Below are 17,861 nucleotides of genomic sequence, written 5' to 3'. Positions count from 1 at the left end.
TTTTGATTGAACAGACCCGAAGGGTCTGACTCTAACAAAGAAATAGCCTGAGCTTGCTTTAGATGTAGCAGTACAGACAAAAGGGGTTCAGTAGGTATAAGATTTTCAGTGTAGCAGGGGATCCTGTGGTAAACAGGTTGTTTTATGCTTAGCAGGTCACGACCATCTCTGCCCACTTCTGGGGAGCTGTTGTTTGATTAGGACTCTGAGCTAAGGCAGAGAACCAGCATGATCAGGGGTTTAGGTTTCATGCAGGAGTTCCCAGAAAAGCAGCTTCCCAGCGTTAGGTTGGCTTAAAGGAACCCGTAATTCATACACAGCTTCCAACAACCTTACAAAATTAAGAAGTCATAGTGTTAACAGAGCTAGGATCTTCTGAGACACTGAGGCAATGCGAAGGTTTGAACCCCTTCAAACCCTGAGTCTTGTTATCAGTTCAGAATAATTCCAGACATGACACTCAGAGTAAAAGGAATGAGTTTACTGAAGGGATATAGCAAAAGGGAAAGGGGACACTCTCAAAGGAGAAAATTGTTCCTCTCAGAGAAAAGATGGACAACATGTCTCTCCTGCACTCCAGTTTCATTGGGGATCCCAGAGAAGTTCCCAGCAAGTCCTGCCCAGGTCCACCTTGGGATTTTGACTGAGAGCAGGGTGACATCAGACTTTGAAGTACTGTCTGTCATGGCAACTCTAGGTCACCTTGGCCGATGCTGACTAGTTCTAATTGGATTTTGTTGTTGTTTTAGAACTTGGTACTGAACTCAGTGCACTTGACCACTGAGCCCATATCCCTAGGCCTATTTTGTATTTTATTTACAGGCAGGGTCTCACTGAGTTACTTAGGGCCTTGCTAACCTGTGGAGCCTGGCTTTGAACTCATGATCCTCCTGCCTCTGCCTCCTGAGTCCCTGGGATTCTAGGTGTGCACCATCGTGCTCAGCTTCTAATTGGATTCTTAACCACACATTCTTACAGATTTTACATTTAGGAAGAACTATTATTATCTTCCAGAGTTTCAGGATCTTAAGACAAGTGTCTCTTGGGTTCCTCCCATTAACATTATCTTGAGTCTGCATTTTTCCTGCAGTTAACAGGTAATTTGCTGAGGAATGTGAAATATCCTGTCCATTTAGTCCAGGCAGGGCTGCAGGCCAATTGCTTCTTGGAAAATAAAACATGTTGGGGGTTAGCACAGTGGGCCCATTGTAGAGAATTATTCCCTCAACTTTGTGTTCCCATCATTCTCATATGTCTGTTCCCTAATGAGAAGAATTATTTTTAAAACTTTCACTTAATAAACTCAAAGTATCAAAGAAAAATGTACATTGAAGTGTCAGAAAGCTTTAGCTATCACTTGTATAAGACATACTAGGAAGGCATATACCTAACACATGGAACTCTGAGTACTTCCTTAGGCAACTGCATATAGTTTACTATTGCAATGTTCATTTTCTTTATTTTTGAAAACTAATTTTAAACTTCAGAAAATATCTTGATGAATATAAGCACAAAGATTGAGGACTTACACACATATTTCTAGTACACTTATCTACGTAGCACTGAGAAAATTGTTTCCCTTTAGTTCAATTAGATTCTTAATTTAGAAACAATTTTGTCATTTTACCTAATGATTTCCTTCTCATTTGGGTGACAATGTTTTAATCTCAGACTAGGAGGCCTCTAATTGTGGTTGTTAGCACTTCCATATTTCTTCATTAAGGGTTTGCAATTCATTCTCTTTAAGGCATATAATGTTGAAGCATAGAAATGCAAATTATTAGTCTTGTGTTTAAATTGTCAAGTAAAAAAGTGAGTGAAAGTATTTCTATTATATATTCTTAACTACTTCCATCTCTTCTTTTAAATTATTTTTATATAATAAATATTTGCAAGCTCCTAACATGAACCCAAAGTAGTAGGAGATATAAAGAGGAAAATTCATATTCAAACTTCTTTCAGTTGACTTGCAGAAACAAGGATCAGTGTTGTTCCTCTGAATTGTACCAAAGAAATGGAAGAATGCTGGAAAGTCCTTTCCATTAGTGCCATACATTGAATGAATATATAACTCAAATATTTGTTTACATTTGTGTCTATCATCATTCCAGATTTAGAGGATAAACAAATACATGTTTACCTCTATACCGGCTGGATTACTATGATGATATTTAAGATTTGGAATAAAGAAATGATTACACATATTGTGTTCTGTACATTTTCTCACATTGTGTCATATTTATTTTTATGTATGACACAATATACATATATGTAAATATAAGCAATGTATATGTAATAAACAGACTTAAATACATATTTCCCATGCACACATAGTAGGTTTATTAAACTACATGCACTTTTTAAACCTTTTCACCTTCATTATTGAAAGTCCTTTCAGACACCAGGCATATGTGTATTTACATGACAATTTCCCAATAGTTGAAGGACTACAGCTTTAATCTTCCTTTTCCTGTTCAGTATGAGCCACTACATTTTCAGTGACAGAGGCCAAAGCAGATATCTGGCTCATTCACACCTACTGGATTCAGAGTTTTCTTTCCCAACCGTACCAAATGTTCATTTTATTAGAGGACTCCACTGCATACCAGCGAAACCTCTGCCCAAAGTAAACCTATTGCCATTTAGTTATTTCTATCTTTCTTACATTTTCATCAGGTATGATTCTCTCTTTCTGGCTCAAATGACTCACTCACAGTGACAGAATTACCTGAAATGGAGCAAAGATACCTGTAAGTTGGAATTCTTGCATGTCTATACCATCACAAGTATGTGAATTTTATTTTTGTCTACAGAAGAATAGGGACTTTTGAGGATAGGGTCAATTAAATGAAGATCTTTTTTATTCTACACGTAAGAAAATACCAGTCATTCTCTGAAAGAATATTGAGAAGGGACTAGCATGTACCACAACAAAGTGCTGAATATACAGAAAAACAATGTATCACAACCTCTACCCCAAACACCCTTTCATTCTGCATTGAAAGTTAGATTGTGAGCAAGAAAGAGAAATTGTGTGGGAAATGTTATAACAAGGAAAGGCAGGAAGTGTTTCCTGTTTACACCACTAATATAGGTGTTCTCAGGAAAACTCCCTGAGAGGACATGAGTCTCCATACCACAGCTGCCTGACTGAAAGAATAGAACAAAAATGTATGTTGCACACGTATCAAGGAATACAAATTGCACGTTTTTAATAAGTACCTATTAATTTGTACCACTTGTATCTGTAGGCTGCCCTGAGTTTATAATTATAAACAGATCTATAAGCATATAGAATTATATTTCTTTAAATAATCAGAGAATTAATGCATTTTTAATGAATATCATATCTTCTTAACATAATTTGAAAGCAAGCATTTTCTACCACATCATTACTTCATCTTTCAAAGAATACTTTTTGGTTACTTTCTTCTTAGTAGCAACAGAACATCTGATTTTATTCTAAGTTTAAAACCAAATATGCTAATTCTCCATTCCACAAGCAGAGAAATGAATATTCTGCAAAGTCCAAACCTTGGCTAAATGATTTCTCCATTCACAGTAAGGGATAATGACAGTGTCAATAGAAAAGTTAAGAAACCAGGTAAAAGAAGAAAAGAAAAAGATGATTAGCAGACTAACCATGACCAATAAGAAAGGCTATTATGGTAGTGCAGTTTTGTAAACAAGATTCAAATCCACATTGGTGATTGTCAGGCCTATTTGAATTCTAATTGCTCCAAAGTGCTTCCTTGCCATTCACTATTAGATTCCCATGAATTTCTGTAATTTACAAGGATTAGATATTTGGAAAATATAGCAAAAATCTGAAAAATACACATTATCTTATTTATTGTATATTTTAAAATAGCTAGATGTAAGGCTTTGGAAAGTTCTCATCATGAAGAATTGACAAATGCCTGAGGTGATACAGGGATTATCATTACACATTATATATATGTATTGTACTATCACATAAATCCCCTGAAATTATACAATATTATGGGAAAATCAAAATTTTAAAAATTGTAGTAAATGAGAAAAAATAAAAGTGCATTTTGCCATTTATTTTACAATAAAATTGATAAATTATGTAGAGACAAATAATTAAGGTGTACATAATATTTATAGTAGTTATTGATAAGACAACACTGGAAGTTAATTACATACATAATATGGAAAAGTGATGTTAAAGCTTATACTTCTTTCATGTTATTACAATCATTTTATCAAAGAATACTCAATTCCACTGTCAGCCATTACACAAATACATGTGGAAAATGAGGATAAATAGTAAGTAAGGTTATTATTTTCTTGGAGGATGAAAAAATATATATAATAGGATTAGAGTTCTCTAAATATGTGCCTTATATATGCACTTAGTTGTATGAGTAGAAAACAATACAGAACAAAAACTCTCATATTTATATGTATTTGTTATCTAGGATGGAACCCAGGTCCTCATGCATATTAAGCAAATGTTGAGACACTAAGCTGTATCTCCAGTCCTTAAAAAAATTAATTAAGTCAATTTAAATTTTGAACAATAAGGAGATTACTAGTAACTAATTTCCTTTTTCATAATATTTCAATATTTATAATAAACTTTTAAATTTTACAACAGTGTTACAGAATGAGGATGTCTACTCATTAGAGCGGTTAATCTATAATAGAAAGATTTGTCACTCAATCATGTAATACACAAATTAAATAAATTAATTAATTAAATAATAAGAAAATATTTTCCACAACCTGGATATAGGAGGACTTAGCAGCGCATCAGTGAGATTAAATAGTGAAGAAAATTGCCTACAGTATTAAGGTCTTCTGAATCGCATAATATTTCATCCAAACTGTGTTTTTGATTTAAAAAAATGTAACAAGTTGAAATGACTTACTCAATATGAACTAATATTTTTGAAGAAGACTTTTAATATTTATTTTCTCTTTGCATAAAGGGCCTTTCTAATGGAGACTGAATATTAGGCTGAAGCGAGAGACATCTTTTGCCCTCTAGTGGATAACATATTTATTTTATTTCCAGTTAGGCTTTTTTTTTTTTTTCTTTTGCCTCATTCAAACTCAAGTAGTTGCCTCTAGAGGATCCTGAGTCTCTTAAATGCTCTCAGTTGAGCCAAAAGAATAGTGACTGGAAGAACCTGGAAGCTGAAGTGGGTGGCCAGGGGCACAGAGTGAAATAACTAGTATGACCTTGAAAGGCAACATATCAAAGGGTGTGAAGGAGCTGAGGAGAACTATGAGAACTATGAAGATAGAAAAAAGAGCAAGAGGAAGAAGTAGTGATGGAAAGGATGAGATTTTAGGGAAGCCAGTGTGGGTGATCATAAGTTTTGAAGAGAAACTTGCACACATATGACCTCAGTCTCAGTAGTGAAGTGTTAGATAAAAACTAAGTATCCAATATGGATTTATAGATAGGCTTTTTGTCATATACGTATATCTTCTATAAATTATGTTCCTGGGACTTTGCTTACCTATGAATCTTAGGAAATAATGGTAAGGTGTCTAAACCAGATGAAATTTAAATATATTATACTGTAATCTGTGTATGGGGTGAAGGTGGGAGTTCATAACCCACTTGAATCAAAGTGTGGAATATGATATGTCAAGAAATTTGTAATGTTTTGAACAACCCACAATAAAAAAATTAAAAAAATATATATTATACTGTTAAAAAATCCATTAAAAAGACAAAACATTCCACGTATATTCAGTATCTATATGACTAAAATTCAGAGAAACAGAAAGTAGAAATATGGTAGACAGACAGAGCCTGGAGAAAAGAGAATTGTGTCCAATTTATATAGTTTCTTGATTTTGCAAAGTAGTATGTTCTGGAATTGTTGGCATTAAGATATAAATATATGTAACATTACTGACCTATGTACCTCACAAAGGTTAAAATTATATATTTATATTTTGTTATTTGACCTTAATTTTCAAAAGAGCCACTATTCTAGTATGTCCTGAAAATATTTATTTTTCTTTCCTTATGTGTGTAAACCAGTCATTAAAGTAGCCTTTGCCCTGCTCTTGGATTTGTTATGGAGCAAATTCTCTCCTTCATAGGAAATAGAAGACTCTGTCTAGATCTAAGAGAGATTGAGTTGTGGTGTTTTCACTGGGGTCAATTGTTGGAAACATGACCGAAGTAAATCTAATGTGATTACATGAGACTTTGCCTACATTCCACAAAGGTTAGATAAGATGACCTAATGGTACAGAATTATGGAAAGAATCTATTGATCTCTCTAAAGGTTCTAATAACAGAAATTTCCTTGGATATCTTTAATTTGTCTCAGCATTCACTTTTAAAACCAAATATACATGGCAGATTCTAAAATAGTGCAGATTTTAAAATTTCAATATTAACACTTTGCTAAGGAAGAAATATGTTTAACATGTTCATTGTGAATTGGATATTATATGACAGATACATAGGAATTAACAAATTCTGCCCTGCCATGTCCTCTTTTTCCATGCAGGATCTGTGAGATCAATGTAGATATCAATGAAGTTTAATTTTAATTGGGACCAGCACAATGATAAGTAGGTATTAAAAAGCTAAATCATATCACATATTGTCATCTTCCTACATAATTTTTGCTTCCATTTTTCTCCTAAATGATAAAAGGGATCAATTCATGGTGCTGTACATGGTGTTATTCAGAGAAGAAAAGCCAGGGTAACCACCAAACCAACCATATTTAGAGAAAATAAAAGTGACTGACCCTGTTAGTTTATCAAGGTTGCAGATGTCTGAGTTAGGTTGGAGACAGGAAGCTGCCCTTACCATGGATTCTCTGCATTAAAAAATGTGATCCCCCAAGGGCAAACACTAATAGAATAATTTATTTTAAGAAAGGGTTGGTTTCTGAGTTAACTTCTTCAATATCAGTCCAAAGGAAAAAAGTGTAATATTAAATATAAAACTTGAAAACAACTGTAAATTATGGATTCATAGAGCAAAATGAATGTAGGAGGTCATTAGAAATGTTAAGCAGATATTTGACCCAAAATGATAAGTATCAAAGTTTTAAATAATTATATTTCAAATTGATAACCTGTTTACTTTAGCTACTATATATGAACTATAAAGGTTGCCATACCAAAAATAAGGTTGCATACCAAATATTGCTAAATATAAAAATACTTACAGAAGTATGACCTCTATTCATATATCCTATGTTCCTATTATCATTTCTTCTTCCCATTTTATTATTCTACAATAGACATTTTTCTATGTAATTTTTTTCACATTCTGACTTGCTAAAATTTGAAATAATTTCAAGTAAAAAGACATCTGCCTTACCCTAATGGGTTTTATGGAGATTTGATGGCAAGAAACCAAATGCCTTAGGACACAATAATACTGTATAAGTAGATGCCCCAAGGTGACCTCCTTGGTAAGACTTGGGGAATGAATCATGAAAATATGAAGAAAGTTAATCAGAAAGATAGTAGTTGAGTAGTTCACAAATGTATTGAAAATATTAATGAAAATTTCATTATTTACCTATGTTCTCTCTCTTATTAGAGAATAAAGAAAACCATTTACATTTTATTATACATGGCATAATAATAAATGATTTGCATTTCAGTTGTAATTACCCCACACAAGGAGGTTTTTTTTTTTTTTCCTCTTCCTGCATTGTCTCTCTGTCTCCTGTTTTTTCAACTTTACACCTATCCTTTGATCTCCTGTCGGGCTATTTGAAATGCCATAAAAAATGTTTCTTATCCTTTATTATAATGTTCTCTACATTTTCCATGACAACAAAATCCAAGAATCTTAATTGAAGGGGTATTATTTTCATGATGAAGTTTAGTCTGTCCCACCTATAATTCTAGCAAAACAACTACCCTACTACCTGCTGCCTTGGACAATGCACAGCAGATTCAGGGGTGTTATTTTACTGTAAGAGTACACATGCATGTACTTCCCCTGCTATAATTAGATATCCTATTGCTACTATCCGGAATGTGCTCTTTCTTTTTGACTTTTCTTTATCTTTCAAGTCTCAAGGCACATATTTCCATATCACCTTCAATTATGTCTCCAAAAGATGTAATGCTTCTTGCTCTGAGATTTAAAAGCAATTTCTGCACAGTTTCATGGTTATAATAATTTGCTCTTAGGGGCTGTGGTTGTGGCTCAGTGATAGAGTGGTCACCTAGCATGTGTGAGGCACTGGGTTTGATCCTCAGCATCACATAAAGATAAATAAAGGCATCCTGTCCATCTACAACTAAAAAATATTTTTAAAAAATCTGCTTTCTAGAAAATAATTCATATTCAATGGCTTATATTGTGCAGTTCTTATTTTTTTCTGACTTATAATTTGCCCTGATTTATTCTTATCCTAGGTCATCTAAAAACCAAACTTTTATTATTAATGTTGGAACCAATGGCATTTATAAGGAAATCTATCATGAGGACCCTGTGATTGGCATTTTGCTTATTTGCAGATCAACCTGAAAATATTTCTCACATGAGGATCAATGGTGTAGCTGTTAGATTAAAATTTAAAATGATGTCAAGTACTGATTTGCTAAAAGCCTTGAATAATACAGTCATGGATTTCCTTTTATATATAAATGGAAATATGAAAATAGATTGTTCATATTTTAGTCCAATTTTTAAAATTAAAATGATTTAGACAATGCGATATGTACTTTTACTAAATAGTCCTTTTTAAAATTGAAAAATTACTCTGATACATTAATAGCATGACTAGTTATTATTAAATCAATGTGATGCAAAAAAATATTTTCTGTGTAGATAAATGTAAATAACTTTGTAATATGAAAGCACACAGAGAAAACTTGAAAAAAGATCAGATAATTATTCAAAACCTCAAATTTCTGAAATTATTAATCTTTTCATATATTGTACATATTATTATGCAGAGTGAAATAATTTCATACATGAATAACATATGTAATGGCCAATCCAGTTAATTTTTCTGTCTTTTAAATACTTATAATTTGTATTGTTAAGAATCTCTAACTTTTCTTTTCTGATTCTTTATAAGAAAAATAAGAAGAGTTGTACTGTATAGTCACCTGACTGAGCCCAGCACAGTTGTACTTATTCCCGCTATGTAACTGCAGTTTGGTACCTTTTGTCCAACATCTCTATTCTCACTGCCTCCTATACTGCCTAGCTTCTGCTTAGTACAATTCTGAAGCTGTCTCCAAGAAATCTCCTTTTGTAGATTCTATACCTGAAAGAGAACACACAGTACTTTTCTCCTAGGGTCTAGTTTATCTTATTTAACATGATATTCACCAGTTTCACCCTCATTCCTGAAAAGACAGGATTTCATTTTGTTTTAAATGGCTGAACAATACTGTATATGTTTCACTTTTTTTTACCCATCATCTAAAAAAGAACACAACAGTCCATTTCATATCTTGGATAATTTTGTAACAAACATGAAGATGCAGTTGTCATTTTGATATACTTATGTTATTTTCTTTAATTTATAGCCCTTCATGGGAAAGTTGAGCTCCAGGAGAGTCGTATTTTCAGTTTTTCCAGAAATTTCCTTATTTTTTTCTGCAGTGGCTGTGATAATTTTCATTCTAGTAGCAGGCTGTAAAAGTGTCTCTTACTTTGCTCCCTCACCAAAATTTGTATTTTTTGTCTTTTCAACTACAGCCCTTCTTACTGGGGTTAGATTACCTCTTGTGTTTGTCTTCACTTGCATTTCCTTCAGGATTAGTGATGGGGACCAATCCAAAATATATGTTATTGCCAGGGACTTAATGCTGTACTGGCAAGGCGTTTGCACATTCCATCCATTTAGAAAAGGTATCAAATTCTATTGAAAAATGATCAGGGCAGTAAGGTATTGGTAGATGCTTCATGGGAAACACTGTCTTGTCATGGGAGAGTCTCACTTTTGAAACTGTGTGAACATATGATTTTCTGGTCCAGGGGCCAGTGTGATTGAGTGCCCTGCCTACCTTTCTCCAAGGCTATTTTTAAAGAGCCAGCATCTTTGTCATTGGACCAACATATAGGTAAATTCTCACTATATTAAGTGTAATTAAATCCAATTGAATGAACAGGTGTAATGTGTTTGTCTGAAAAACCTCACATCATTTGTATCATTATTAATACTGGGATGTATTTTCCTGTCTAAATAGTTATGTGTACTAAAGGTATATCTGGGAAATAGGTCCAATAAATTTCCCATTAACTCTGCTTACCTAACAGCTCAAAAGAGCCAGAGAGACACAAACTTTGTGGTGGAGACATAGTACCTCCATGTTGTTTGATTGTCTGCTCAGCCTGATACGTGAGGTCCTTCAGTTGTCCCTGTGATGGCAGGTTGGCCTTTTGGTTCCTCAGAGTCTTCTCTCCCTTCTTCCTACTTCTCAGCTTCTTCTTCCCACTGGGGGATGGGATTGACACATCTGGATGAGCTCTTTGTTTCCAGATCCTCCATGATGATGACAGATGGCATGTTCAGATACTCAGATGGGACAAGCTGCACATTTGGGAAATGTGCATTTATCCCATATTATGTCATTTATCCCACATTATCACTGAATCCAGTCTATTCCATTGTCCTCTTTGTAAGTCTCTCTGCCAAACAAGGCCTAATGGGCCTGTGAAGTGGTAAATGTGTTGCTCAGCAAAAATGCAACCTTCAGAATCACAATTTAAAAATCTTAAAAGAAAGAGAGCATGATTCAAACAGTTTTGTGGGGTTCTATCTCCTCCTTTTTGTTTTTGTAATTGTAGTTTAAGAGACAAGTGAGCTCTACCCACAATAGTCTGGCCTTTGTGAGATTATAAGGAATACCTGTTTGGTGATCAGTATATGTTGAAAAGAATAACTAATGTAAGCTGGAGCATTATCAGTTTTAATTTGTAGAGGGTAGCCCAGCACTGCAAAAGCAGCTGAGTGATGAGAAATAACCTGATGAGTATGTTCTCCTGTGCAAGCAGTATCAAAAATGAAATGAGAACACGTATCAATAATAACAGGTACATAACACTGTTTGCCAAATTGAGGGATGTAAGTTACATCCATCTGCCACTGTTGGTTTGGTCAAAACACTACAGGGATTAACCACAGTTGGTGAAGCTGAGCTGTGAAGTACACAATGAGGATATTGATGAACAAACTGGTGAGTTGTTCTTGAGTAATATGAGATTTATTTGTGCAGACTGGAAGCATTCTGATGATGTAAAGTATGAGAGACTTAGCAGAGCCATATGGAGACAACTGTTGACAGGCTGCAACAAGATGATCAATCATAGAATTACCTGATGTTAAAGAACATGGAAGATTGGAATGAGCTCTAATATAACCAATAAAGCAAGAATAATGATGCACTTGAATTGTTTTCTGGATAGTATGGAATAAATAAAATAATTATTTTTCATATATCCAATTTTAGATGTTTTGATGTGTATAGTGACTCCTACTGGATAGGCACTGCCACTGTAGATATTAAGTGGCTCATTAGAAAAAGGAAGTAAGGCACAAAGAAGAGCTTTAAACTGTGCACATAACTTGCTATGACCACGGCTATAGAAACAAGCTTTGCCTGAGCTGGAGCTGTCAGTAAACACTGTGATTGGCTCAGATATTGGCTGAGTATGTACAATATGTGGAAAAATAAATGAGGTTAAGATAGCCAATTGAAGGGGTTCATCACAAGGATATTAATTTTCTATTTGCCCAGGAAAATTTGAAAAAACTACTTGCCAAGAGTTTGAAGATTGCAATAGTCAATTTTGTTGTTGCACTGAGAATGGTACCATGATAAAAGAAGGCTTAGTTTCCACCAACTGTATGGCTTGAGTACTGCCTTTAATAATGAACTGAGCAACAAAATCATGAAATGGAGTTAAAGATTTTGGAGGAGAGTGAGCAAGGTGAAGCCATTCAATAATTCTCAAGGATTACCATATTGTTCATTTGGGAGTATGAGTAGTGGAAAATATCAACACATATGTAGGCTCCTATAAATTAATCCTAATGAGATGTGCAGTCTTAAGAGCAGCTCTAACCTTTACTATTGCAGGCTTGGTTTTTGCTATGAGCTGTTGAGGAGAAGCTGGAAAAGGGTCTCACATAAATAAAATATCAAATAAGAAGTTAAAATATTCAGGGGATAATTTTAGACTATACCTAAGCAAATTGATGTCACCCCAACAACATTTGAAATTCCTTAAGAGTATGTAAAACATCAGATCAGATTTATGGATTCTATAGATGTATCATGAGTTCTCAATTAAGCTGCCTAGATACTAAAAGAGAGAAAGCTTTTGTACTTTTTCAGGTGTTATGAATAAACTCACTCTGGTACGTGAGGTTTCTAAGGAAGTAAAAGTTTTTAAAGCATATCTATATTAAAATGTGCCCAAAGTATGACATCTATATAAAAATCAATATATGCATCAGGACATTGCTCTTGAACTGAAACAATGGCTTGAGCTATAAAAGTCTGACATAAAGTATGAATATTGGCCATTCCCTGTGGCAAAACAGTATCTCTTAACAAGCTCCTCAAAATTAATAGTTGGAACACTAAATGCAAAGCACTTAGAATCAGTTGGATGTAAAGGTATTTTTTAAAAAATACCTTTAAATCTATATTTATTAAATGATAATCAAAAGGAATAGTCATAGGAGAGGGAAGTCCAGGCTGTAAATCATGCATTAAATTTATTGTCTGATTAACTGCTCTGATATATTGTAACAATCTCCATTTACCACATGCTTTTTATTACAAAAACAGGAGTGTTCCATGGGTAAAAGTAGGTTCAATATGACCAATTTGAAGTTGTTCTTGGCTTAGGATATGAGCCACTTCAAATTTCTCCCCTGTAAGAGGTCATGAATCAACCCACACAGAATTATATAACAGCCAATTAATGTTGTTCTTTGGGCCAGGAAAGAGATAGATGCCCCTACCAAAAACACTAATTAGTTAAACATCCCAATCAATATTGTCCTTGTTGAGATGATTGTGCCACAGGTAAACACCTTTCTTGTTTGTTTTTCCCCCTTCCCTAGTAAAGTTATGTTCTTGATCAAGCATTTGAGAAATAACCACTGAGCCAGGAGTCCTTAATTAAACTCCAATGCTGCTTAGCACATCACAAACCTACATATTTACTAGCAAACTCTCAAGGACATAAGGTTTGAAGAGCCTTTTGTTACCTTCAGCATCCTGCCATTGAAGATACTGAGCACTCTGCAATTTTAGAAATATGATTCATGCCTTCTAGCCAATGGGGGCCCTATGTAATGACCATCCTTTTGGTGAATGTCTTGTGGACATTACAGACATGTCTGCTCGGGTATCATTCAGGCACATAAAAGTCTTTCCACTAATTTTAAAGATCCTGATAGGGTTGCTCTTGCATAAATTTGAGTCCAGTATGACCTGTCTGATGACCCAAAGCCTTTATTGCCTCTGGGTTTATCCAACAACATTTTTCTAGTTGAATGATAAGGCAAAAGAAGAATCTGAGCTATGGTATTCTCTAGATGTACTTGATGCATAGAACTGTTTGAGCTATAACTTTTATCTCTCCTGTAAAATCTGAATTGATCACCTGATAACACCTGAAACCCTTTCATCTTTAAGCTATTTCTCCCCAATATAAGAACCTCTGTGCCAAAAAGCAAAGGGCTATAAATTCCAGTAGACATGGCCAGAGGCCCCATTTCTGGAGGTAATAAACTTTTGGCAGTAGAATTATGTAGAATGAAGGTTCAATCCTTCTCTCCTACCTCTGGCCATGTAAAGGTCTCAGATGGAGAACCAGAGTGTACGACTTCTCCAGAATGAGCAACAGCATCCTCACTATTTGCAGGGGAGGTGTTGGAGAAGGCCCTGTCTCCCGTTTCCCAACTAGGGGAACATCTGACTGCAATTTGCACTCATTGGCAACATGCTTCTATGGAGAAAATGCAGACAGAGCCCTGGTTGATTCCTTTACCCTGGCTGCTGCTGCCAATCTCTGGCCATGTGTCCAGGGTTGCCACAGTTAAAACACTCCCTTTTGGAATTTTTATTCTTCCAAGGAGATGACAAACTTCTTTCAAATCTGAGCCATTGCCACACCTAGAGAATATGTAATTCCCATATCTACACAGAGGTGGATAAAATCTGACACAGTCCTTTTATTTTGATGAGGGCAGAGAGCCTCCTGGCAGGTTTTATTGGCATTTTCAAAAGCAAGTTGTTTAACTACTAATTCACCAGCATCAGGGTCACTTATTCCTGATTTACCACTGGGTATAATTCTGCCACAAAATCTGTATAAAGGTAAAGTCTGTCAGGTCCTTGGTGGATCTGAGATATGTCTGGAGTTTTCTATCCCTTAGTAGGTAATTCTCTTCATGCCCTCTTGGAGCACACACTTATTTGTAAATAGGTCTGTAAATCAAAATGTAGCTGATGCCCCAAATCAGTGAATTGTCCAATTTCAGTCAACATTTCCAGACATCAATCCCATGAGCTTGATTCCATTTGCCTGTACTGCACTAAACTCCACCCAATTAGATTTCCACAATAAATAATCACCACCTGGGATACAAGCTTTAGCAAGAATAATCCAATCATTAGGCAGAAAAGCTTTATTAGTAAGATTTCCTAATAAACTCTGAACAAAGGAAGCCATGAGCCCATACATAGAGCAGGCAGACTTAAACTCTTTAAGAGTATTAATAAGAATACACTCACATGATCTAAATAGCAATTCAGGATTATTTGCATCAGCTTGTTCAATAATCAAATATAACCAAAAGCCTGCAATGTTTTTTCTAGCAGCTCTTTGAGCCTGGAGACCCTGTTGAAGTGGTGATAACTTACAAATTTAGATACACTGAATTTTAATTAGCTTGAGGCATGGGATGGGATACAGAGGAAGAAACAGTCATATTTAAATTTGAAAGAGTATGTCTGCCATGTGACCAGAGCGACCTTCATGAAAGAAGGTTCAGTTCATAAGAAATTGCTAGTGAGTTTTAAATTAAAGAGACACACTCTCAATACCTTTAACACAGCTCTGAGATGGCTTCTCCTAGCTCCCACCTCCAGCCACCTAATGCGGTGGTGAGATTTACAGAAGAGACTATCGAGAGAGCGAGAGCACAGCAGGAAGTGAGCTTTTATTGGGAAACAAAAAATTCAAGGGAAAATCCCATCCAATGAAGGTTAAAGGGGGCAGCATCCCAAGGTGAGGGGCAGTGATTGGGTCTCCAGGTCAGTGGCCAGGCACGCCTCTGCATGAACAAGCCCTTGGACCTGGGAAAGGGTGGGGAAGCTTTTTAACACAGGCTGTGTTAAGTGCCTCTCACCCAGCCAGGGAGGTAATGCAAATCACATGGAAGGATGCCCTCCCACATATTCCCCCATTTTTCTTTTAAAAAGGCAGGTGATGATTTACTCTCTCTAGTTTTTTACTCTTGCTCTGAAGACTTTCCATCCTATAATTACAACACAAAAAAGAAATAACAGCAAAGAGAACAATTCAATAATGTACCAGGCTGAGTGTTTAAGAATATTTCCAGGGTTAAATCCATTTAATTCCTTCAATGTTTTATTAGCCAAAGAAGAAGGAACCGAAGAATCAGCTCTATTATTCTGAATATCTTGGATATAGTGATAAAGTTCCAAAAGATCCAAACTATTATTATTATTTTGCCAAATACCCAACAAATGGTTTTTAACCTTTTCCCAATCCCAGAAAGAAGCATTGTACTTGGCAGCTGTAACAAACACATATTTATAATTTGCGTGGCATTTAAGGCTTTCCTTAAACTTTAAAGCTAAAAGTTCATTACCTATATTTATAACAGTCACCTCTAAGGCATTTAACTTAGTCTCAATCCTTTCATCAATATTTATTTGATTTCACAGAGCCTTGGACGTATTTTGGACTAAATTATTAAGAAATTTTGTATGTTGAATATTTTGTGATAAAGTTATTGAGGCTGTGACAGTGGATGCAATGAAAGAAACCAAGGCCAAAACTCCAATAATTATAATTCCAATATCAAGTCTATGTCTTACTAGCTGGGTATGAATTTGCTGTAAGACTTGAAAACCAGCATCAGCTTACCATGGCTCTGAAATATTAGCAAGCAATAAAACAAAAGAGGGCTGCTGAAGTATCAGCACTCCTTTTCCTCTATTATATCTAGTAATACAATTGGTTAGCTTACATTTGTTACATGTTACAGCATATCTGTCATTTATCCATTTAACTTTTACATTTCCAGTAATTAAAACATAAGGAGATTGGACACAGGTTCATAAGCCGTAGCAAGATCCCTCCTTTCAGCTCTTGCCAACAAATTTTGATAAAGGCTTGTCTGAAAAATGTAAGAATTCTGAGGCAGCAATTAAGTGCCAAACATCTTTTTTAATATCATCCTCACTGTAAGTCAAAATATTACTAACAAATCCTGCAGGGGTCATAGCAGAATTTTTTAATAATTCTCTCATCAATTTTTGGAGGCCAGTCTAAAATATACCCACTATATTTAGACACCTTATGTTGTACAGGAAAAGTATTTCCATAATCTACCCATCTAGGAAAGGTGCCAATCTCAATTGTAGAAGTATTTGGGCAGTGAGGTATTTGTGGAGGTTTTGCAGAAATGAGTGGTTTGTTATGGGAAAGTCCCGTTTTAATCACTGATCTAGTTCAAAGATTTAAGTCTCCATAAATAGTATGATTAGTCAGTCTAGGTCTCACAACCAATGTCTTTTCCTCAAATGATACTCTCAGACAGCTAGCATGTGTATCATGGGACCAATACAAAGGTAATTGGGCACTGTAGCCACAATAATTAAATCTAGTCACATGATTGGGAGTAATATGAGTATCTGTAAATCCTCCCATCATGAATGAGTCATTAGTAAGCACTGGAATAGATTCTCCAGTCCACACAGCTGGATGTACCGGGGTGGATCTGGGAATTATGTCCAATAAGTGTCTGCTCGACTCCCTTTTACCTGACAGCCCAGCAGGGCAATCACCATAGCTACCATCATCAATGGAGTCTTATTTCTTCCTAGGAGTCAAATTACTCACGAAGATTGTGTTGTCAGCTTCTTCATGCCCTCCCATGATATCAGCTTTTCAGCTGGGTCATGTTGTTTCCTCTTCATCTTTCTTTGATATCTCTTCCTTTGGAATGGGGGCTTTTCCAGGTTGATCTTCAGTGGCTTGAATCTTGATTCTATCTCTTCCATGTCTGATTGCGAGTTCAGGCACCCAGATAGGATGGAAAGCACCTTCCGGAAAAATACAAGCATGACCTCTGTCCCACATAATCACTGGATCTGGGCCTTTCCATTGACCAGTCTGTAAGTCTTTCCACAAAACTTTGCCTAAATGGCTTGTTGTTGTGGAAGACATATGTCTCTCAGCTGCAGTGTGAACTTCTGTATCACATTTTTGAAAATTTAAAACAAACAAGGCATGGTGGAGGTTATTTGGGGGAGTCATAAACCTATTCCCCCCTTTTAATTTTTGTAATTGCTGCTTAATAGATAAATGAGCTCGTTCCACAATGGCTTGACCTTGGGGGTTATAAGGAATTCCTCTTTTAGGGTTAATTTGAAACTATGGGAAATATTGTTGAAAAAAAAGAGCTTACATAAGCTGGTGCAATATCTATTTTAATCTGCAAAGGTCATCCAAACACAGCAAAGGCTGCTAGGCAGTGAGAAATTACATGTTGAGTATTTTTTTTTTTTGTACGTGCTGTGGCAAAAATAAATCTGGATTGTGTATCAACTATCACATGTACATAACATTGTTTACCAAATTGAGGAATATGAATTACATC

Source organism: Marmota monax, unplaced genomic scaffold, assembly GCF_021218885.2.
Source record: "Marmota monax isolate L192 unplaced genomic scaffold, Marmota_monax_Labrador192_F-V1.1 WCK01_AAM20220418_F8-fsc00132, whole genome shotgun sequence".
Taxonomy (NCBI): domain Eukaryota; kingdom Metazoa; phylum Chordata; class Mammalia; order Rodentia; family Sciuridae; genus Marmota; species Marmota monax.
This window is presented reverse-complemented; position numbering follows the sequence as displayed.